General features: G+C 47.7%; 1 protein-coding gene across 2 annotated transcripts in view; it reads right to left on the bottom strand.

Annotated features, from left to right (window-relative positions):
* LOC120978287 (cysteine-rich tail protein 1-like) overlaps nt 1–25,028 on the bottom strand; it is a 96,473-nt gene that overhangs the window by 13,435 nt on the left and 58,010 nt on the right. Inside the window, exon 1 of one of the 2 annotated variants that reach the window (XM_040406539.1) lies at nt 6,865–6,961. The exons of the other annotated variant lie outside the window; for it this stretch is intronic. The gene's annotated coding sequence lies outside the window, so the exon portion shown is untranslated. Of the gene's footprint in view, nt 1–6,864; nt 6,962–25,028 lie in introns of those variants that run through there. 2 annotated transcript variants of the gene reach the window in all.

Genomic DNA, 25,028 nt, shown 5'->3' with positions numbered 1-25,028 from the left:
TTGCTGTAACTCTCGTTATTTTCTATTGTGGCTCTGGGGCTGATATATAACATTATGTTTCCCTCTGTGTACACATAAACATTCTCTATTATGAAAATAAGATTTGTTATATCTTATGTCAGATTCATAAATAATAATGAAGATAAAACAGTTTTTATACCTCAAGGTACTAACATTCCTGTCACATGACACAGAACTGGAAGATCTCTTTATAAGAGGCTGGAGAAAGAGGTCACTTCATAACTACCGGTAACATCAATCACACAGGAAACAATCCTGAGGTATAAAATATAGTATTAGTCCATATTCTCTATATAATGGGAGGAGAACAAGAATATAACTACTATAATACTGCCTCCTATGTACAAGAATATAACTACTATAATACTGCCTCCTATGTACAAGAATATAACTACTATAATACTGCCCCTATGTACAATAATATAACTACTATAATACTGCCCCTATATACAAGAATATTACTACTATAATACTGCCTCATATGTACAAGAAAATAACTACTATAATACTGCCTCCTATGTACAAGAATATAACTACTATAATACTGCCCCTTATAAACAAGAATATAACTACTATAATACTGCTCCTATGTACAAGAATATAACTACTATAATACCGCTCCTATGTACAAGAATATAACTACTATAATACTGCCCCTATGTACAAGAATATAACTACTATAATACTGCCTCCTATGTACAAGAATATAACTACTATAATACTGCTCCTATGTACAAGAATATAACTACTATAATACCGCTCCTATGTACAAGAATATAACTACTATAATACTGCCCCTATGTACAAGAATATAACTACTATAATACTGCCCCTATGTACAAGAATATAACTACTATAATACTGCTCCTATGTACAAGAATATAACTACTATAATACTGCTCCTATGTACAAGAATATAACTACTATAATACTGCTCCTATGTACAAGAATATAACTACTATAATACTGCTCCTATGTACAAGAATATAACTACTATAATACTGCTCCTATGTACAAGAATATAACTACTATAATACTGCCTCCTATGTACAAGAATATAACTACTATAATACTGCTCCTATGTACAAGAATATAACTACTATAATACTGCTCCTATGTACAAGAATATAACTACTATAATACTGCCTCCTATGTACAAGAATATAACTACTATAATACTGCTCCTATGTACAAGAATATAACTACTATAATACTGCTCCTATGTACAAGAATATAACTACTATAATACTGCTCCTATGTACAAGAATATAACTACTATAATACTGCCTCCTATGTGCAAGAATATAACTGCTATAATACTGCTCCTATGTGCAAGAATATAACTGCTATAACACTGCCCCTATGTACAAGAATATAACTACTATAATACTGGCTCCTATGTACAAGAATATAACTACTATAATACTGCTCCTATGTACAAGAATATAACTACTATAATACTGCTCCTATGTACAAGAATATAACTACTATAATACTGCTCCTATGTACAAGAATATAACTACTATAATACTGCTCCTATGTACGAGAATATAACTACTATAATACTGCTCCTATGTACAAGAATATAACTACTATAATACTGCCTCCTATGTACAAGAATATAACTACTATAATACTGCTCCTATGTACAAGAATATAACTACTATAATACTGCTCCTATGTACAAGAATATAACTACTATAATACTGCCTCCTATGTACAAGAATATAACTACTATAATACTGCTCCTATGTACAAGAATATAACTACTATAATACTGCTCCTATGTACAAGAATATAACTACTATAATACTGCCTCCTATGTACAAGAATATAACTACTATAATACTGCTCCTATGTACAAGAATATAACTGCTATAATACTGCTCCTATGTACAAGAATATAACTGCTATAATACTGCTCCTATGTACAAGAATATAACTACTATAATACTGCTCCTATGTACAAGAATATAACTACTATAATACTGCTCCTATGTACAAGAATATAACTACTATAATACTGCCTCCTATGTACAAGAATATAACTACTATAATACTGCTCCTATGTACAAGAATATAACTACTATAATACTGCTCCTATGTACAAGAATATAACTACTATAATACTGCCTCCTATGTACAAGAATATAACTACTATAATACTGCTCCTATGTACAAGAATATAACTACTATAATACTGCTCCTATGTACGAGAATATAACTACTATAATACTGCTCCTATGTACAAGAATATAACTACTATAATACTGCCTCTATATACATGAATATATAGTTACATTCTGCTACCCCTGTCCTTTATTAGTCAGTTTCAGGTAATTTGTACTTTATGGTAATGTCACCAGTGAGGTGAGGATGATGGGAGTCTTGCGGTGTATTGCAGGTGAGGTATGTGGTCGGTGCAGATTATCTGGTCGTTATGTGACACTGAGCCTCTTCCTGAGGCGCTCGCATTGTACAAGGCTCCATTGTTTTTACACTTCTATCTATAGTGTGACAATATCCTTTATCTACATGCAGGACATATATACAGGGCAGCGGCAGAGCGTGTCATCAGTGATGGACGGTGGGAAGAACAATGTAAAGCAGCCTCGGAAGGGGGAAAGCAAATACTATACATGCCCTGCGTCAGCAGCAACTACAGAGCCCGACATCAGCGCCAACTACGGTGCCCTACATCAGATTTGTAGAAATCACTGGTTTCAGCTTACTGTCTTGTAGTCACAATTACCAAACACTGTAATAAGGATATGGTTGTGATTTGCACCACCTTGTGGTCATACCTGGCAGTGCACCAATCAGAACGCTGCTAATAAGGAACAATGCTGCATCCTGTATATTGCGTCGTATATGAAGAAACCGCAGCACTCCCTTGTCTTCAATTCTGTGGAATTTATTTCACCAGCAAAAATGCGACGTTTCGACCGTAATGGACTTTCTCAAGGTTGCTTGGGAAAGACCATTACGGTCGAAATGTCGCATTTTTGCTGGTGAAATAAATTCCACAGAATTGAAGACAAGTGAGTGCTGCGGTTTCTTCATATACGACGCATCCAAGGGGGAACTCCAGACTGGCTCCCAACACAAGATGTGCGGACAGTACCAGGACTAAGCTCTGCTAACTCTCCTGCAGGGATTATTGTATATATATATATATAGTGGAGTCTCTGCACCTGGAATCTGTCTAAAAGGAGACAACTAGCGATAACTGTGATAAAGGTGGTGCAGGTCCAGACCGCCTGCTGCTTCCGCCATCTATAGGATTAGCACATTGGCCCCGTTGTCTGAGGCTGTGGAGCTGCGGGTATTAACCATGTCAGAGCCGTCAGCCTGGAGTCTAGGGCACCAGTAGGATTGCTGCTCCTGTTACTTCCTTCATTTTAGAATCTTTCCGACACATTGTAACAAACCTTCAGCTGTGAGTAGATACATAGCAGTCTCTTCTGTCCTTGCTTTTATGACAAGCACTTGCAGCTTTATGATATTGCCATTAGATAACGCTAATTGATAAAGAAAAGGCCTGGGCCCTCACTGAAGATTACTTGCGATTTACTTTTTTATTATGTTTGTTTTAATGTAAACCATATATTTACTTTTTATGCTTTGGTTGGGGCAATTTTATGTTTTTATGACATTTTAGGAAAGAATTCTGTGGATTTTTGTTTCGTCTTGGTTAGCCTATCACCTTGCACTTTCTAAATATCACCGCTAGATGGTGCTGCATGTCATGAGATACCGGTGTGGAAATTATCATTGAAATTATCATTTCCAACCTCTCATCCTAAAAGGGTGGGGGGAGGAGTGGGACAGCCCGTATATACCAGTTTGGGGGAAGGACAGCCTGTATATACCAGCTCGGGGGAAGGACAGCCTGTATATACCAGCACGGGGGAAGGACAGCCTGTATATACCAGCTCGGGGGAAGGACAGCCCGTATATACCAGCTCGGGGGGGGACAGCCTGTATATACCAGCTCGGGGGGGACAGCCTGAATATACCAGCTCGGGGGGGAGGAGTGGGACAGCCTGTATATACCAGCTCGGGGAGGGACAGCCTGTATATACCAGCTCGGGGGGGGGGGGACAGCCTGTATATACCAGCTCGGGGGGGGGGGGATGGACAGCCTGAATATACCAGCTCGGGGGAAGGACAGCCTGTATATACCAGCTCGGGGGAAGGACAGCCCGTATATACCAGCTCGGGGGAAGGACAGCCCGTATATACCAGCTCGGGGGAAGGACAGCCCGTATATACCAGCTCGGGGGGGACAGCCTGTATATACCAGCTCGGGGGGGACAGCCTGAATATACCAGCTCGGGGGGGAGGAGTGGGACAGCCTGTATATACCAGCTCGGGGAGGGACAGCCTGTATATACCAGCTCGGGGGGGACAGCCTGTATATACCAGCTCGGGGGGGAGGAGTGGGACAGCCTGTATATACCAGCTCGGGGGGGGGGGGGGACAGCCTGTATATACCAGCTCGGGGGGGGGGGGGGGGGGGGGGATGGACAGCCTGAATATACCAGCTCGGGGGAAGGACAACCCGTATATACCAGCTCGGGGGAAGGACAGCCCGTATATACTAGCTCGGGGGAAGGACAGCCCGTATATACCAGCTTGGGGGGGGACAGCCTGTATATACCAGCTCGGGGGGGACAGCCTGAATATACCAGCTCGGGGGGGAGGAGTGGGACAGCCTGTATATACCAGCTCGGGGGGGGGGGGGGGGAGACAGCCTGTAAATACCAGCTCGGGGGAAGGACAGCCTGTATATACCAGCTCGGGGGAAGGACAGCCTGTATATACCAGCTCGGGGGAAGGACAGCCTGTATATACCAGCTCGGGGCAAGGACAGCCTGTATATACCAGCTCGGGGGAAGGACAGCCCGTATATACCAGCTCGGGGGGGAGGAGTGGGACAGCCTGTATATACCAGCTCGGGGAGGGACAGCCTGTATATACCAGCTCGGGGGGGACAGCCTGTATATACCAGCTCGGGGGGGGGGGGGGGGACAGCCTGTATATACCAGCTCGGGGGGGGGGGGGGGGACAGCCTGTATATACCAGCTCGGGGGGGGATGGACAGCCTGAATATACCAGCTCGGGGGAAGGACAACCCGTATATACCAGCTCGGGGGAAGGACAGCCCGTATATACTAGCTCGGGGGAAGGACAGCCCGTATATACCAGCTCGGGGGGGGACAGCCTGTATATCAGCTCGGGGGGGACAGCCTGAATATACCAGCTCGGGGGGGAGGAGTGGGACAGCCTGTATATACCAGCTCGGGGGGGAGGAGTGGGACAGCCTGTATATACCAGCTCGGGGGATGACGACAGCCTGTATATACCAGCTCGGGGGGGGGGGGGATAGACAGCCTGAATATACCAGCTCGGGGGGGGGGGGGGGACAGCCTGTATATACCAGCTCGGGGGGGGAGGAGTGGGACAGCCTGTATATACCAGCTCGGGGGGGAGGAGTGGGACAGCCTGTATATACCAGCTCGGGGGGGGGGGGGGACAGCCTGTATATACCAGCTCGGGGGGGGGGGGGGGATAGACAGCCTGAATATACCAGCTCGGGGGGGGGGGGGGGGGACAGCCTGTATATACCAGCTCGGGGGGGGGGGGACGACAGCCCGTATATACCAGCTCGGGGGAACGGTCAGCCCGTATATATACCAGCTCCATAGAAGACCCTGAACCCTGCAGAAACTTTTATACAATATAATAATATTTATATCACAGTGGTCACAAATAATCCAGCAATTATTAAAGGGGGACTCCAGCAATGTTCTTGTACCTCTGGATGCTACAAGGTGACCAGTGCTCAGACCGGTTGTCACTCCCCTCATCCATTACAGCAGTGAAAGGAGAGGTGATGCCCCCTGGACTGCAAAGCATCATGGTCCTGAATGCCTCCTGTGTGAACAGAGAGTGGGCGGAATTGCTCTTTAAGCGTTACATCACCTAACCACACACTTACCCAACCCGTGATGTCATACTCTGCACTTCCTGTACTAGGTGAGAGCGCCATTATCATTTCTGGGTTTGGGTTGTCAGCAGATGGGCAAGAAGAGACGACCAGCAGGTAATGTCACATTAGTGGGGGCACTGCGGTAAAGAACACCGAAAACTGCCCCCACTGCTGCCGCTCTGTTTTCAGTATTTTCATTGGTGTTCCCCTTTAATATATACAGTATATTTACTTCTCACAGCTGAGAGTTTGTTACAATTATATCTAGTCTAGGCAATCAAACCTGGACTTCTGATTGATACATTGTAGCCAACTGTCAGAACTGTTTGGCAAATTGATGCCTAGTGCAGGTCCTGAGGGGGCGGAGCATGACAGGTTCTCTCTTTGTTGTCTTTTGGACTCCAGGGTCATGCTCCACCCCCTCAGGATGTGCACTACACAACACACTGTCAGCTTTGCTGGAGTGTTCCTTTAAGGCCTCTTTCACACGAGCGAGTTTACCGCGTGGGTGCAACGCGTGAGATGAACGCACAGCACCCGCACTGAATCCTGACCCATTCATTTCAATGGGTCTGTGTACATGAGCGTTGTTTTTACGCATCAGTTCTGTGTTCTGCATGTTCTATATTCTGCATTTTTCACGCAGCCCTGGCCCCATAGAAGTGCGGATGCGATGCGTTTTTCACGGATGGTTGCTAAGAGATGTTGTTTGTAAACCTTCCGTTGCACCCGCGCGTAAAAAACTGAACGCAATCACAGACAAAACTCGCAAAATGGTGCGAGTTTCCCTGAACGCATCCGGACCTAATCCGTCACGCTCGTGTGAAAGAGGCCCAAGCGTTACTGACCTCAGACTGGACGAGCCCTTTCTGATCAGTTTTGCTGGAGTGTTCCTTTAAGCCTTCAGACTGGCGGAGCCCTTCGAGGCGTCGGTGCATCGCTCCTGACCTTTCCGTTGTGATCCCGCCATGGATGTACCTACAATCTGTCGGCAGCTCTTAATTAAGTTCAGGCGTCTGCGGAGCGAATCGAGAGCCTTCTCTCCCACGTCTTCCTCCCAATTATTCTTCCTCCTGGCAGACTGTGAGCGCAGCGCCCCCTTCTCCTGTCAGGCTCCCAGTCCAGACTAATTGCTCTCCAAACGCCTAATTAGACCCGTTCCAAAGTGGACAATAAAATTAGACATGACGGCTCGAGAAATAATGCGAGGGGAGCGTTATAGCATTCAGTTTACACCGGAGCAGGTTTAATGGGGCCTTGGAAGAGTCCGGGAGGCGCCGTGGACAGCGGCCCAGACTTCTAAAACCTTCCATGTACTGTGCCGCTAGCTGTGGAGGACCTGGAGTAATGCTCATCCTGAGCGGCCTGGTTCATGAATAGAACACCAAAACTACAGTGGACACTGACACGCGTGCAGCTGAGTAGATACAAGGTATTGGGGGTTATCAATCTGATTACCGTAATATCGCAGATTTAGAAGTCTTTCAGGGTTTGGGGAAAGCTGGCTTGCACTTATGTTTGGAGTCTGTCACAACTCGGGGGTTCAAATAGGGAGACAGTGTAGGGACCACCTTAAATGAGGCCGCGGTGAGCAGACCTGTGGATGAGCATTGTTTCGGGGCTGGACTCCTGGGGGGCGGCTTCCTGATCACAATGTAGAATAAATAAGCAGTGAAAGGCTTCCTGCTGGATATGAAGAGAATTCTTATGGGATGGTGGGGGTAGTGGTCACGTAAGACAGTATGGTATAAATGAGATCAAAGGAGCTGTATGAGGTTACCGGGGAGGGTCTCGTCCAGAAACAGCACCACTCCTGTCTATAGGCCGTGCCTGGTATTGCAGCTCACCCCCTTATTTCTTATCTTACACATCCCCCTTTGAAGGAGTTGGACAGAATAAAAAAAAAAACATGGCTTCTTTCTTCCAGAAACAGCACCACACTTGTCTACAGGTTGTGTGCGGTACTGCAGTTCAGCCTGGTTCACGTCAGTGGAGTTGAGCTGTAATACCAGATGCATCCCATGGACGGGGGTGGCGCTGTTTGGGAAAGACAGCAGCCATGTTTCTTTAATTGCTAACCCACCCCAGACCCCTGGGGATCCTAGGAATTATTCCCATTAGCCCCTTTCCCTCCAGGACACCATAGATATCGCTGCTAACTCCCTCACCACCCTAGACCACCAGGGGTATTATAACAGGAATACTCCCAGTAGACGACCACCCTGTACAGAACCGTGTGAGAAGCTGGTGACGCCCATATAATGGGGGGTATGTTGCCATGTGTACCATTAATTTAGGAGCCCCTTTTTTTTAGTAATGCCGAGCTCTGCACTGGGAGCACAAGGACATTACTGCAGGTGCAGATTAATCATTTGTGCTTTACCCAGGGATGAAGAGGTTAATGCCAACCTGCGCTGCCAGCTATTTCTACCCCTGCTGCATCTTGTGGTAGGACACAGCTGCGGCGCTCGGTGTCTGCCCAGCAGACGGTCCCTCTCCACACAGGCCGTCTGTGTACGCTGCTCCAGGCCCCGACTCAAAAGAGCTCTTGTTCCCCTGCGCCACGTGCCAGTCGCAGATACAGTGCCCTGACAGCGGCGGGCATTGTGCAGCCCCTGCCACAGAGCAGCTGGAAGCCCTGGACCCGAGTGCATGAGCCTTACCTGGTGGCCACAGCTCGCTGCCATGTATGATGATGTCACCGTGTGATTACATCACTGGGCAGTTATCACAGCGCCTCTTACATGCTGCGTAGGGCCCCACGGTCACTCCAGCTTCTTATGCTATACCATTGAATTGTGGCATTGCCCCTACTCTGCTCCTTTTTCTCAAAGGGTTATTCAGGGTACAAGTCATCCATTATCCACTGGACAGGGGGTAACTGTTAGATCCGTGGGGGTCCAGCCGCTGGGGCCCCCACCAATCACAGGAACGGAGCAGTGGTCGCTCATTTCCATTGATGGCGGAGCGCTGCTTTCTGGTATCTGTGGCGGACGTGCCTGACCATACGCTATTCAAATGGGGTGCAGGGGACCCCTGTTCTTGTGTCCAGTGGGGGTCCCAGCAGTTAGACCCCCACCTGTCTAACAATGATCTTGAATATCCCTTTTAAGAGATTTCCAAGACTTAGGCCTCACGCACACAACCGTTTATCGAGTCCGCATCCGAGCCGCAGTTTTTGCGGCTCGGGTGCGGACCCCTTCACTTAAATGGGGCCGCAAAAGATGCGGACAGCACTCAGTGTGCTGTCCGCATCCGTTGCTCCGTTCCGAGGCCCCGCAAAAAAAATATAGCATGTCCTATTCTTGTCCGTTTTGCGGACAAGAATAGGCATGTCTACAATGGGCCGTCCGTTCCGTTCCGCAAATGCTTTCCGTTTTTTGAGGATCCGCGGTCTGCGGACCGCAAAAAACGGAACGGTCATGTGCATGAGGCCTTAAAGGGGATGTAATTTACGGTATATTGATAGGAAATGCCATAAAAGCCTCCTATCTGAAGAAGGGGGGGGGGGGGACATCGTGCATAGCGTCCTCCCCATTCACTGCTATAGGACTTCGAAAGTAGCTGAGCCAGCGCCCGGCCATTATCAGATGCCCCATAGTGGTGAATGGAGAGTTGCTGTGCATGGTGGGGCCCCTAGTAATCAGACAGGAGCGGGTCCCGCTCAATATACCGTAAATATCCCAGATGGGAATACTACACTTACTGAGGTCCAGGAAGCTGAGATATGGGGGGGGGGGGGGGGGAGACAAACTAAAGACCCCACAGTCCACTCTCCTATGTCACAGGAAGGTCCATGTGATGAGCTGGCAAACAGCGCCTCATATCTCAGCTTCCTGGAGAAATGGGAAGCGGGACGCTGGGGTTAATGCAGTCAGATGTTAAAGCTCTCTGGAGGGGGAGGGGTGTGGCCCTTCACGGTCTGTCTATGGAACTACTATTCCCAATGTGTCCTGAGACAGTCTGAATGACGCAGGTGGAGTCTAATCATCCACAATACCTTCCTGCCCCCTCCCCCGGCAGAAGAAACAAGGAGCTTCTGTCCCGTCAGATGTTCGGGGTCCCTCCCTCTCAGACTATGACATAAGGGCACTGAACGTTCTGCTATTTTGGGATCGCTCCTCTGTCTGTTCCCAGAGTAAATTGTCCCAAAAAAAATTGTTACAGAAATTCCCGCTGACTTCTGCTCCTCGCCGCCCGGCGGCCCCTTGTTCCGGGCCCCGCATCAGTGGCTGCAGCCGGAGGTTTGGAGGGGCCTCGTATGAGCAGAAGTCGGGGTTCACATGTGATTCAGACCAGAGGAAACCACGGCACTGTGATTGGCCGGCAGGGGGTTCATAGATACAAGGGAGGGATGCTGATTGGCTGCTGGGCCCATAATGAGCCGGAGGTGGTTGTCATAGCGATAGTAGTGAATAGTAAGCAGAGGCTCCATAGTAACACCTCCGCAGGCCTCCAAAAAACGAGGACGAGCCTCCACATAGCACCACTGTGACAGATGCAAAATATGCATTAACCCTTTATATACAGGGGAGACGCCGTGAATCATGTGCACTGCGGAAACAATAATCCTCATCATCCCCATTGTGGGTGTGATCAGTGAACGGACATCGATACATTCAGTGAATTCTGCTGTGTTCAGTGCCCTCTGATCATGTCCTCCATAGTGCTCCTCCTATAGACAGATGGGCCCCATAGCAGCCTGCCGAGGCCTCCATAACCAAAGCAGACGGGGCCCCCAGTCTAACCACAGCACCCCATGACAAGCCTGACCACAACAGTCCATCCTGCACACCGCCATATTACTGACGGGCTCCATACTGTACTTGGCTGTACTCAGAATCCATAAGACACAGGTGCCCGCTCCGGGGGACGCTGGTATTCTTCCCAATATGTATGGTTTGTAGAGGAGACTATGGGACCATACAAAGTGCCTCATACTGGCCCCTGGGGCCCCTGTGTGTACAGATGCATAGGATTCTGGAGACTGTAGGCGAATGCTGGATTGTCACTTGTCACATCCTGGACCATCAGACGGACATTTCAGGAGATCACATCTGACAATTCTCTATTTTTATCTCCTTTTACCCGAAGCCACAAACCAAGCAGAAATCCAGCAGCGCCCGTCAGTGTGCGCGCCCGTCCCCCGGAATCACCGCCACTTCTCCTCCGCAGCCATCTGTACGTGAGAGCCAGGCAGGGCCACGCTGTATCTAATCTAGTCATGTGTGATACTGCCTGCTGGTCACTGTATCTAAGCCTATCGTGTGTAATAAGAGTCTGCCGAGCCGATTATTTGTGTAAGGGCTCATGCACACGACCGTTGCCCGGCTGTGGCCGTATTGAGGCCCGCATACGGCGGATTCGCAAAACATGGGCACCAGCCGTGTAGTCCACAGAAGCACTACAGAGTGCTTCTGTGGGTTTACTGTACGTGCCTCCCCACCGCAAACAAGTAATGCATGCGGACCCATGCGGACCCATGCGGACCGTCAGACCCCATTCAAGTAAATGGGTCCGCGATCCGCTTGTGACTGCCCCACGGTCAGTGCCCGTGAACGGGCATGGAGCCATTATGTTTGTGGGCATGAGCCCTAAGACTGCTGAGCTGGAGTATCTAAGACATCTGTGATACTGTCTTATAAGGCGCCTACAATGTATAAAACAGGTCTTCTGAGGTGCCGTATCTAAGCCTATCATGTGTGCTGCTGCCTGCTGAGCTGGAGTATCTAAGCCCATCCTGTGAGATACTGTTTGCTGAGCTGTGTATCTAAGCCTATCCTGTGTGATACTGTCTGCTGAGCTGTGTATCTAATCCTATCCTGTGTGATACTGTCTGCTGAGCTGTGTATCTAATCCTATCCTGTGTGATACAGTCTGCTGAGCTGTGTATCTAATCCTATCATGTGTGATACTGCTTGCTGAGCTGTGTATCTAATCATATCCTGTGTGATACTGTCTGCTGAGCTGTGTATCTAATCCTATCCTGTGTGATACTGTCTGCTGAGCTGTGTATCTAATCCTATCCTGTGTGATACTGTCTGCTGAGCTGTGTATCTAATCCTGTCCTGTGTGATACTGTCTGCTGAGCTGTGTATCTAATCCTATCCTGTGTGATACTGTCTGCTGAGCTGTGTATCTAATCCTATCCTGTGTGATACTGTCTGCTGAGCTGTGTATCTAATCCTATCCTGTGTGATACAGTCTGCTGAGCTGTGTATCTAATCCTATCATGTGTGATACTGCTTGCTGAGCTGTGTATCTAATCATATCCTGTGTGATACTGTCTGCTGAGCTGTGTATCTAATCCTGTCCTGTGTGATACTGTCTGCTGAGCTGTGTATCTAATCCTATCCTGTGTGATACTGTCTGCTGAGCCGTGTATCTAATCCTATCCTGTGTGATACTGTCTGCTGAGCCGTGTATCTAATCCTATCCTGTGTGATACTGTGTGCTGAGCTGTGTATCTAATCCTATCCTGTGTGATACTGTCTGCTGAGCTGTGTATCTAATCCTATCCTGTGTGATACTGTCTGCTGAGCTGTGTATCTAATCCTATCCTGTGTGATACTGTCTGCTGAGCTGTGTATCTAATCCTATCCTGTGTGATACTGTCTGCTGAGCTGTGTATCTAATCCTATCCTGTGAGATACTGCCTGCGGAGCTGTGTATCTAATCCTATCCTGTGTGATACTGTCTGCTGAGCTGTGTATCTAATCCTATCCTGTGTGATACTGTCTGCTGAACTGTGTATCTAATCCTATCCTGTGTGATACAGTCTGCTGAGCTGTGTATCTAATCCTATCATGTGTGATACTGCTTGCTGAGCTGTGTATCTAATCATATCCTGTGTGATACTGTCTGCTGAGCTGTGTATCTAATCCTATCCTGTGTGATACAGTCTGCTGAGCTGTGTATCTAATCCTATCATGTGTGATACTGCTTGCTGAGCTGTGTATCTAATCATATCCTGTGTGATACTGTCTGCTGAGCTGTGTATCTAATCCTATCCTGTGTGATACTGTCTACTGAGCTGTGTATCTAATCCTATCCTGTGTGATACTGTCTGCTGAGCTGTGTATCTAATCCTGTCCTGTGTGATACTGTCTGCTGAGCTGTGTATCTAATCCTATCCTGTGTGATACTGTCTGCTGAGCTGTGTATCTAATCCTATCCTGTGTGATACTGTCTGCTGAGCTGTGTATCTAATCCTATCCTGTGTGATACAGTCTGCTGAGCTGTGTATCTAATCCTATCATGTGTGATACTGCTTGCTGAGCTGTGTATCTAATCATATCCTGTGTGATACTGTCTGCTGAGCTGTGTATCTAATCCTGTCCTGTGTGATACTGTCTGCTGAGCTGTGTATCTAATCCTATCCTGTGTGATACTGTCTGCTGAGCCGTGTATCTAATCCTATCCTGTGTGATACTGTCTGCTGAGCCGTGTATCTAATCCTATCCTGTGTGATACTGTCTGCTGAGCCGTGTATCTAATCCAATCCTGTGTGATACTGTCTGCTGAGCCGTGTATCTAATCCTATCCTGTGTGATACTGTCTGCTGAGCTGTGTATCTAATCCTATCCTGTGTGATACTGTCTGCTGAGCTGTGTATCTAATCCTATCCTGTGTGATACTGTCTGCTGAGCTGTGTATCTAATCCTATCCTGTGTGATACTGTCTGCTGAGCTGTGTATCTAATCCTATCCTGTGTGATACTGCCTGCTGAGCTGTGTATCTAATCCTATCCTGTGAGATACTGCCTGCGGAGCTGTGTATCTAATCCTATCCTGTGTGATACTGTCTGCTGAGCTGTGTATCTAATCCAATCCTGTGTGATACTGTCTGCTGAGCTGTGTATCTAATCCTATCCTGTGTGATACTGTCTGCTGAGCTGTGTATCTAATCCTATCCTGTGTGATACTGTCTGCTGAGCTGTGTATCTAATCCTATCCTGTGTGATACTGTCTGCTGAGCTGTGTATCTAATCCTATCCTGTGTGATACTGTCTGCTGAGCTGTGTATCTAATCCTATCCTGTGAGATACTGCCTGCGGAGCTGTGTATCTAATCCTATCCTGTGTGATACTGTCTGCTGAGCTGTGTATCTAATCCTATCCTGTGTGATACTGTCTGCTGAACTGTGTATCTAATCCTATCCTGTGTGATACAGTCTGCTGAGCTGTGTATCTAATCCTATCCTGTGTGATACTGTCTGCTGGGCTGTGTATCTAATCCTATCCTGTGTGATACTGTCTGCTGGGCTGTGTTTCCAAATATATTGTGTGATACTGTCTGCTGAGCTATGTATCTAATCCTACCATGTGTGATACTCTCTGCTGAGCTGTGTATCCAAATATATCGTGTGATACTGTCTCAGATAATTGCACAGCCCCCCTGATGGTGTCACATTCTGGCACTTGTAGTCCACCGCAGCATCTCCTCCTCTCTGGACGGAGCTTTTACATTTTAGAAATGTTACTAAAAATACCCGAACGTCTTACTTATGTCTTTCAAGGAAGTGGGTGGAGTCTGGAGTGTTATTTTTTCCTCTATATGTTCATCCATGGTGTGGGTGGAGCTAGTGTTGGGGGCGTGGCCTGTTGTGTCTCTTTGCTATTTTCATCATGTTCTCCTTCTGGGCGGCAGGCTGGCACCTATCAACTGAGCCGAGCAGCCTGGCATGAAGTGACATCACCAGCCCAGCTGCCAGCAGTCCGGCCGGTGGACGCCCAGCTTCAGAAGTTCCCTTATTTTTTACTTCCTCTGTATTCTCTGCTTGTTGTCAGTGAATGGGAACACTCATTTATAGCTAGAGGCTAAAACCCCATCCTGACCTATTCCTTCTCACAGCTGAGGGCTTGTTACAGTCGCATCCAGTCTGGACAATCCTGTGGGAGCTGAACAGTTTGGACTCCAGGCTCATACATGTTACCTGCACTGATACACTGTAAAAAACTGTCAGGACGGGAGAGATCCGGGCGGCTGCTGTACTCAGATTACAGAGGTTGTCTAGATTGGACACAGTGTAACAAACCCTCAGCTGTGAGAAGTTTTCAGAATCTGAACGGATGGTTCCATTTATTGGCAGCAAGCACATATAATACTGGTGAGGGGTGGGAACACAAGTGGGGTCTTCTCAGTTATGTGACGGGCTATACTGGTCGGGGGGCTGCCGTCGTCAGGCTGTCTGTGCACAGACCTCCTTTGTTGCTGTAGAGTAGCAGACAATACACTGATCCAGCTCTGCTGCTCCGCTGCTCCGACTCATTTACACACATGCTGACGCTTCATTTTGTTTCCCAAACAACTCCCCTCATCATCTGTCTGCAGTGTCCGGATAAACAGTCCGAGTACACTGCCCCAGAGCATTGTGGGTGGTCGCTACTACTGTGCATGTCTCTCTGAGGCTGTATCACACATGACAGGCTTAGATACATCATCTCAACACAGTATTACAAACAGCAGGATTAGATACACACCTCAGCAGACAGGATCGCACATGATAGACTTCGATACATATGTTCAGCAGGTCGTATCACCATAACAGACTTTGATACATACTTAGGGACATCTGTCAGCAGTTTTGCACCTATGACACTGACCTGTTACATGTGCGCTTGGCAGCTGAAGACATCTGCGTTGGTCCCATGTTCATATGTGCCTGCATTGCTGAGATAGATGATGTTTTATTATATGCAAATGAGCCTCTAGGAGCAACGGGGGCGTTACCATTACACCTAGAGGCTCTGCTCTCTCTGAAACTGCTGCACCCTCTGCACTTTGATTGACAGATCCAAGCAGTGTAAAAGTGATGACTTTTACACTGCTTGGCCCTGCCAATAAAGTGCAGAGGGTGCAGCAGTTTCAGAGAGAGCAGAGCCTCTAGGTGTAATGGTAACGCCCCCGTTGCTCCTAGAGGCTCATTTGCATATAATAAAACATCATCTATCTCAGCAATGCAGGCACATATGAACATGGGACCAACGCAGATGCCTTCAGCTGCCAAACGCACATGTAACAGGTCAGTGTGATAGGTGCAAAACTGCTGACAGATGCCCTTTAAGAGACCGTATCACAGATGATAGGCTTAGATACATTGGCTCAGCAGATAGCAGCACACAAGAGGATTAGATACATCGGCTCAGAGGACAGTATCACACAGGATAGGATTAGATACACAGCTCAGCAGACAGCATCACACATGATATGTTTCGATACAGTAGATTCATGGACATTATCTCAGATGATACACCTGGCTTTTTTCCGGGGGGCACACCTTGGGGTCACTCTCAGTATCAGGATTCGTCAATAGCTGATGCCCTCTGCCCCATGATACTGGTTATACTGGTTTCCTAGAGATACCAGTGTTCTTCACACTGACTCTCCTGTATAGAGGAGACTGGGCTGAGGAGCTTACTATCTAATACTATACATCTCTGTATACAGTCAGGTCCATAAATATTGGGACAGCAACACAATTCTAACATTTCTGGCTCTAGACACCACCACAATGGATTTGAAATGAAACAAACAAGATGTGCTTTACCTGCAGACTGTCAGCTTTAATTTGAGGTATTTACATCCAAATCAGGTGAACGGTGCAGGAATTACAGCAGTTTGCATATGTGCCTCCCACTTGTTAAGGGACCAAAAGTAATGGGAAAGAATAATAATCATACATCAAACTTTCACTTTTAATACTTGGTTACAAATCCTTTGCCGTCAATCACAGCCTGAAGTCTGGAAGGCATAGACATCACCAGACGCTGGTTTCATCCCTGGTGACGCTCTGCCAGGCCTCTACTGCCACTGTCTTCAGCTCCTGCTTGTTCTTGGGGCATTTTCCCTTCAGTTTTGTCTTCAGCAAGTGAAATGCTCAATCGGATTCAGGTCCGGGGATTGACTCGGCCATTGCATAACATTCCACTTCTTTCCCTTATAAAACTCTTTGGTTGCTTTTGCAGTATGCTTTGGGTCATTGTCCATCTGCACTGTGAAGCGCCGTCCAATGAGTTCTGAAGCATTTGGCTGAATATGAGCAGATAATATTGCCCGAAACACTTCAGAATTCATCCTGCTGCTTTTGTCAGCAGTCACATCATCAATAAATACAAGAGAAGCAGTTCCATTGGCAGCCATACATGCCCACGCCATGACACTACCACCACCATGCTTCACTGAAGAGGTGGTATGCTTAGGATCATGAGCAGCTCCTTTCCTTCTCCATACTCTTCTCTCCCCATCACTCTGGTACAAGTTGACCTTGGTCTCATCTGTCCATAGGACGTTGTTCCAGAACTGTGAAGGCTTTTTTAGATGTAGTTTGGCAAACTCTAATCTGGCCTTCCTGTTTTTGAGGCTCACCAATGGTTTACATCTTGTGGTGAACCCTCTGTGTTCACTCTGGTGAAGTCTTCTCCTGATTGGTGACTTTGACACACATACACCTACCTCCTGGAGAGTGTTCTTGATCTGGCCAACTGTTGTGAAGGGTGTTTTCTTCACCAGGGAAAGAATTCTTCGCTCATCCACCACAGTTGTTTTCCACGGTCTTCCGGGTCTTTTGGTGTTGCTGAGCTCACCGATGCGTTCCTTCTTTTTAAGAATGTTCCAAACAGTTGTTTTGGCCAGGCCTAATGTTTTTGCTATCTCTCTGATGGGTTTGTTGTGTTTTTTCAGCCTAATGATGGCTTCACTGATAGTGACCGCTCTTTGGATCTCATCTTGAGAGTTGACAGCAACAGATTCCAAATGCAGATAGCAGACGTGAAATGACCTCTGGACCTTTTATCTGCTCATTGTAATTGGGATAATGAGGGAATAACACACACCTGGCCATGGAACAGCCGAGAAGACAATTGTCCCATTACTTTTGGTCCCTTAACAAGTGGGAGGCACATATGCAAACTGTTGTAATTTCTGCACCGTTCACCTGATTTGGATGTAAATACCCTCAAATTACAGCTGACAGTCTGCAGGTAAAGCATATCTTGTTTGTCTATTGTGGTGGTGTATAGAGCCAAAAATGTTAGAATTGTGTCTATGTCCCAATATTTATGGACCTGACTGTATATCCCTCATCATCTCCACTATAGTTATAGATGTTTCTGGGAAAGCTTGGTGACGATCAGCATGGTCATCACTACAGCTGTCACCCAGCTTTCCCTGGACCCTGAACTGATTCACTAATCTGTACAGGTGAAGGTCCCTGTGGCGAGCATATTACTTGTCTCCCAGCTTGCCCGGGGACAGACAGAACAGTCTTATAAAGCAGCTAGTTATCAGAAGCGCCACCTAGTGGACAGGTAAGAGAAACGCAATGTGGAAAGTAAAGGAACAGCAGAGGCTTATACATCATACATAGTACAGAGCCGTAGGGGGCGGGGCCTGACACAGGAGGCCAAAGAGAGAAGCCTCAGCCGTGCTCCCCGCCCAATACCAGATGATGCACAGGGTATCAGTGTGGCCCATTTAGAAGGAAAGATGTTCTGCAGAGCTCCTGGTCAGTCTACACAGTGGTGAGATGTTCTGCAGAGCTCCTCGTCAGTCTACACAGTGGTGAGATGTTCTGCTGAGGTCCAGGCCAGTATATACAGGGGTGCGATGATCTGTGGAGCTTCTGAACAGTGTATAGAGTGGTGAGATGTTCTGCAGAGCTCCTGAACTGTCTGTACAGTAGTGAGATGCTCTGCAGAGCACTTTTGCTCAGTATATACAAATATGAGATGTACTGCAGAGCTCCTAGTCAGAATATACACAGTGTTGAGATGTTCTGCAGCACTCTTGCTCAGTATATACAGGGGTAAGATGTTCTGTGGAGGTCCATGCCAGTATACACAAGGGTGAGATGTTTTGCAGAGCTCCTGCTCTGTCTGTACAGTAGTAAGATGCTCAGCAGCACCCTTGCTCAGTACACCCAGTGACAGTGGATGTAGCAGTGCTGTGCGCGGTTATGACACAGGAGTTAGTATATGCTCTGCCTTGTACACCCAGTGACAGTGGATGTAGCACTGCTGTGCGCGGTTATGACACAGGAGTTAGTGTAGCGCTCGCACGGTGACTTCATGCTGCGCTATTCCAGGCGTTCCAGCTTCCACTCATTCTTAAATTACCTCCCTTGACCTCACAGCCAGAGGTGGTCCCCGCCCTTAAACAAAACAGCTGTGAAAGACGAGGGGCTCTGACGCCTTACACTTTCTATTTTTAGGCAAAAACAATAATTTCATACAAAAAAAAAATCTTTTTTTCTAAAAATTCTCCAGATTTATTTCCATCATGCCTCCAGAAATAAAGATGGAGGGCGTCAGGTCTCTGAGCAGTGTCCGAGGAGGGCGTCAGGTCTCTGAGCAGTGTCCGAGGAGGGCGTCAGGTCTCTGAGCAGTGCCCGAGGAGGGCGTCAGGTCTCTGAGCAGTGCCCGAGGAGGGCGTCAGGTCTCTGAGCAGTGTCCGAGGAGGGCGTCAGGTCTCTGAGCAGTGTCCGAGGAGGGCGTCAGGTCTCTGAGCAGTGTCCGAGGAGGGCGTCAGGTCTCCGAGCAGTGTCCGAGGAGGGCGTCAGGTCTCCGAGCAGTGTCCGAGGAGGGCGTCAGGTCTCCGAGCAGTGTCCGAGGAGGGCGTCAGGTCTCTGAGCAGTGTCCGAGGAGGGCGTCAGGTCTCTGAGCAGTGTCCGAGGAGGGCGTCAGGTCTCTGAGCAGTGTCCGAGGAGGGCGTCAGGTCTCTGAGCAGTGTCCGAGGAGGGCGTCAGGTCTCTGAGCAGTGTCCGAGGAGGGCGTCAGGTCTCTGAGCAGTGTCCGAGGAGGGCGTCAGGTCTCTGAGCAGTGCCCGAGGAGGGCGTCAGGTCTCTGAGCAGTGCCCGAGGAGGGCGTCAGGTCTCTGAGCAGTGTCCGAGGAGGGCGTCAGGTCTCTGAGCAGTGTCCGAGGAGGGCGTCAGGTCTCTGAGCAGTGTCCGAGGAGGGCGTCAGGTCTCTGAGCAGTGTCCGAGGAGGGCGTCAGGTCTCTGAGCAGTGTCCGAGGAGGGCGTCAGGTCTCTGAGCAGTGTCCGAGGGGTCTGAGCTCAATATAAATTCCTGCTGATCTCGGACCACCGCTACTGCCGGAATGGTGAGAGTAGAGTGCAGACCCCTATGACATGGCTTGGAGGTTTCTGTTCCTAGAAATCTGACAGTCGTCCGTTATACCGCGAGCGTCTCTTTACACCAGGCATTAAACAGATGGCGGCTCCTGTGCGGAGCTATATAAATCCTCGGGCTCCGGCGGATCTTCTGCGCAGTAATCAATAAGAGCCCGAGAGGTAACGAGTTCTGTGCAATTAATGTAATTGCCTGATGAATTAGTAATCATGGAGCGAAGCCTTCAGCTACCAGCATCACCAAAGCATGGATTGTAAGCTCCACGGACAAGTCCCTATATTGTATGGACAAACCCCATGTTGTATACTGATCCCTATTACCACCTTAAAGGGGTTGTTCACTCCCCCAAGTGGCTGGACCTGTGGAGGGAAGGTTACCTGGGTCCAGCTTCTCGGCCCCCCGCCACCGCAGCTATCTGATCTCCCCACATCAGCATTCCATGGGGGGGGGGGGGCAATGTCACCGCTCCACTCACTGCTGGAGCCCCGCGGCTGGGAGCAGGTAAGTAGGATTCCCTCCACATGGACGGGTCTGTCCGAAAGAACACCGGGGGTGAACAAATCCTTTAGGACATCGTATTTCCTGATCCAATGCTGCTTAGATACACAGCTCAGCAGAGTGTATCACGCAATATAGGATTAGATACAGTATATCAGCAGGCGGTATCGCACAGCATAGGATTAGATACAGTATATCAGCAGGCGGTATCGCACAGCATAGGATTAGACACAGTATATCAGCAGGCGGTATCGCACAGCATAGGATTAGATACAGTGCATCAGCAGGCGGTATCGCGCAGCATAGGATTAGATACAGTGTATCAGCAGGCGGTATCGCACAGCATAGGATAAGATACAGTGCATCAGCAGGCGGTATCGCACAGCATAGGATTAGATACAGTATATCAGCAGGCGGTATCGCACAGCATAGGATTAGATACAGTGCATCAGCAGGCGGTATCGCACAGCATAGGATTAGATACAGTGCATCAGCAGGCGGTATCGCACAGCATAGGATTAGATACAGTGCATCAGCAGGCGGTATCGCGCAGCATAGGATTAGATACAGTGCATCAGCAGGCGGTATCGCACAGCATAGGATTAGATACAGTATATCAGCAGGCGGTATCGCACAGCATAGGATTAGATACAGTATATCAGCAGGCGGTATCGCACAGCATAGGATTAGACACAGTATATCAGCAGGCGGTATCGCACAGCATAGGATTAGATACAGTGCATCAGCAGGCGGTATCGCACAGCATAGGATTAGATACAGTATATTAGCAGGCGGTATCGCACAGCATAGGATTAGATACAGTATATCAGCAGGCGGTATCGCACAGCATAGGATTAGATACAGTATATCAGCAGGCGGTATCGCACAGCATAGGATTAGATACAGTGCATCAGCAGGCGGTATCGCACAGCATAGGATTAGATACAGTGTATCAGCAGGCGGTATCGCACAGCATAGGATTAGATACAGTGCATCAGCAGGCGGTATCGCACAGCATAGGATTAGATACAGTGTATCAGCAGGCGGTATCGCACAGCATAGGATTAGATACAGTGCATCAGCAGGCGGTATCGCACAGCATAGGATTAGATACAGTGTATCAGCAGGCTGTCTGTTTCATAACCCTTTTCAGGAGTCAGGCAGATTCCGGCGGCGCACTCCTCCTCACGGAGCAGCAGTAAGGTGTCTGTCTTGCATGTTTTCTTATTTACAGGCTCAGATATTAATAAGAAGAGGAATGTTTTAAGATGTGGGAGGACGATGAGCGCGGGCCAGGAATGTGCTGATAACAGAGAACATAGCGGGCAGGTAGAGGATATAGCCCCCGCCATTACACCATTGCCTCGTATCCATGATGGGGGGTTTAGTACTGTGCGAGCCTCTAAGACTGTATCACACTACAGGTTTAGATACACCAACTCAGAACAAAGCATTGCACAGTATGCTTAGATACAGTGCTTAGACAATATCACACATAACAGGCATACATGTCAGACAGCATCACAGATAACAGGCTTAGATACAGTGGTTCAGCAGAATATATCACATACAATGGATAAGCAGACAGTGTCACGCATGAAAGGCTCAGATACAAAACCATAGCAGACCGTATCATACATGACAGGCTTAGATACAGTGGCTCAGCAGACGGTATCACACAGTAGGCTTGGATACACCTTTTCATTGTGCTCAGTTAAGTTATAAAAGCATCTGTTGTGAGTATCACATGACTGCAGGACGAGACTACACAAGGTGGCTTTGTATTCTGTAACCATGGAAACACATAGGTCTGCATAGGAGCTGTATACACAAAACTCTAGGAGAGTTAATTCTTTGCAAATTTACTTTTTTATTATTATTATTATTATAGATGCATAGGAGCAATGTATATAATGGTTGCTATAGTGGACACCCCCTTTAAGTAGTGGGCGCGGATACAGGTCGGCCTCGGTCTGTTGCTAAGAGGCAGCGCGTTCCATATTACGTACATGCGGAGGTTCCCTTTGCGTGCAGAATGTTTTCTCAGACAATAGTCATCTGCCATAAGGACTGATGACATAGATTACACAGAGGATGAAATATTTATAAGCCAGAACAAAGCCCCGGATTCCTCGAAAAACACAGTCACGTGCGCTACCATCCGCTACCCCTCTCCAGTGCCGACGCTATAGCACTACAACCACAGTACCAGCTCCTGCCCCATCTGTATGAACGCCGGGACATGATGGAGGGGCGAACCGATAATGGTCACTCATTAAACATTATACTGAATGACTGCTGCTGGGGGCCCCTACATTATACGGGGCAGTTGTCAATATATAAATGTCCTCCGATTTAAAAAATTTAAGTTGTCAGAGAAGAGATCAGACTGGACAGAGATTTCTATCAAATATCTCACATCTAAATGAGCACCCACTGACACCTGTTTACCCCAAATATAAGCATCATTATCCTGTACCCCGAGTGTCAGCGTCATCATCCTGTACCCCAAGTGTCAGTGTCATTATCCTGTACCCCGAGTGTCAGTGTCATCATCCTGTACCCCAAGTGTCAGCGTCATTGTCCTGTACCCCGAGTGTCAGTGTCATTATCCTGTACCCCGAGTGTCAGCCTCATCATCCTGTACCCCAAGTGTCAGTGTCATCATCCTGTACCCCGAGTGTCAGTGTCATTATCCTGTACCCCAAGTGTCAGCGTCATTGTCCTGTACCCCGAGTGTCAGTGTCATTATCCTGTACCCCGAGTGTCAGTGTCATTGTCCTGTACCCCGAGTGTCAGTGTCATTATCCTGTACCCCAGGTGTCAGTGTCATTATCCTGTACCCCGAGTGTCAGTGTCATCATCCTGTACCCCAGGTGTCAGTGTCATTATCCTGTACCCTGAGTGTCAGTGTCATTATCCTGTACCCCGAGTGTCAGTGTCATTATCCTGTACCCCGAGTGTCAGTGTCATCATCCTGTACCCCGAGTGTCAGTGTCATTATCCTGTACCCCGAGTGTCAGTGTCATTATCCTGTACCCTGAGTGTCAGTGTCATTATCCTGTACCCCGAGTGTCAGTGTCATTATCCTGTACCCCAGGTGTCAGTGTCATTATCCTGTACCCTGAGTGTCAGTGTCATTATCCTGTACCCCGAGTGTCAGTGTCATTATCCTGTACCCCGAGTGTCAGTGTCATTATCCTGTACCCCAGGTGTCAGTGTCATTATCCTGTACCCCAGGTGTCAGAGTTATTATCCTGTACCCCAAGTGTCAGTGTCATTATCCTGTACCCCGAGTGTCAGTGTCATTGGCCTGTACCCCGAGTGTCAGTGTCATTATCCTGTACCCCGAGTGTCAGTGTCATTATCCTGTACCCTGAGTGTCAGTGTCATTATCCTGTACCCCGAGTGTCAGTGTCATTATCCTGTACCCCGAGTGTCAGTGTCATTATCCTGTACCCCAAGTGTCAGCGTCATTATCCTAACATGATATTGTACTTTCAGTTCCATGTATGGGTAAGACACATTGTAGAATATATTGCAACTTTAATTTCAACTGTTTCCCCTTCCTGTACACATCATCAGCAGTCATTACCTACACACTTTAAAAATTAACAGGAAATTGTGATGCTCTGAGTCTTGAATCCTCGTCTGTCTTACTCATTGTCAGATCTGTGGGAATTAGTAGCTTTTCGTCCCCATCCCCTCTCTGTGGTAGTTACCAGTCTATCTCATATCTGTCTGCATCTCTCCCTCAATCCATATCAATGTGTCTCTCCCTCTATCAATACATCCATCGGTCTCATATCTATACACAATGCATTCGGAAAGTCTTCAGACCCATTCACTTTTTGCACATTTTGTGGTTTCTCAGTTCCCATAATAAGAAAGTGAGAACAGAACATTCAAAGTCTTTGCCAACTCATTGAAAAGGAAAAACTAAAATTTTGCAACCCCTTCAGGACATAAGACTTCAGCCCCTTTCCTCGGACATAAGTATTCACATCCTTTCCTCAGGACGTCGGTGAAGCCCCTTTGGCAGTGATTCCAGCCTCCGGTCTTCTTGGAGATGATGCCACAAGGTTTTCACACCTGGATTTGGGGATTTTCTGGCGTTCTCCTCTGCAGATCCTCTCACGCTCAGTCAGGTTGGATGGCGCCGTCGGTGGACAGCCATCTTCAGGTTCTATTAGGTTCATTGCTTTGGTTGGGCCACTCAGGGACATTCACAGAGTTGTCCCTAAGTCTCTCCTGTGTTGTCCTGGCCGTGGTCTTAGGGTCATTGTCTTGTTGGACGGTGAACCTTTTGCCCAGTCTGAGGTCCAGAGCTCTGGATCAGGTTCTCATTAAGTAGATCTCTGTACTTTGCTCCATTCAGCTTTCCCT

Source organism: Bufo bufo, chromosome 8 (genome assembly GCF_905171765.1).
Source record: "Bufo bufo chromosome 8, aBufBuf1.1, whole genome shotgun sequence".
In the NCBI taxonomy this organism is placed as follows: domain Eukaryota; kingdom Metazoa; phylum Chordata; class Amphibia; order Anura; family Bufonidae; genus Bufo; species Bufo bufo.
The sequence above is the reverse complement of the archived record's forward strand: the minus strand, read 5'-3'. Positions and strand labels throughout refer to the sequence as shown.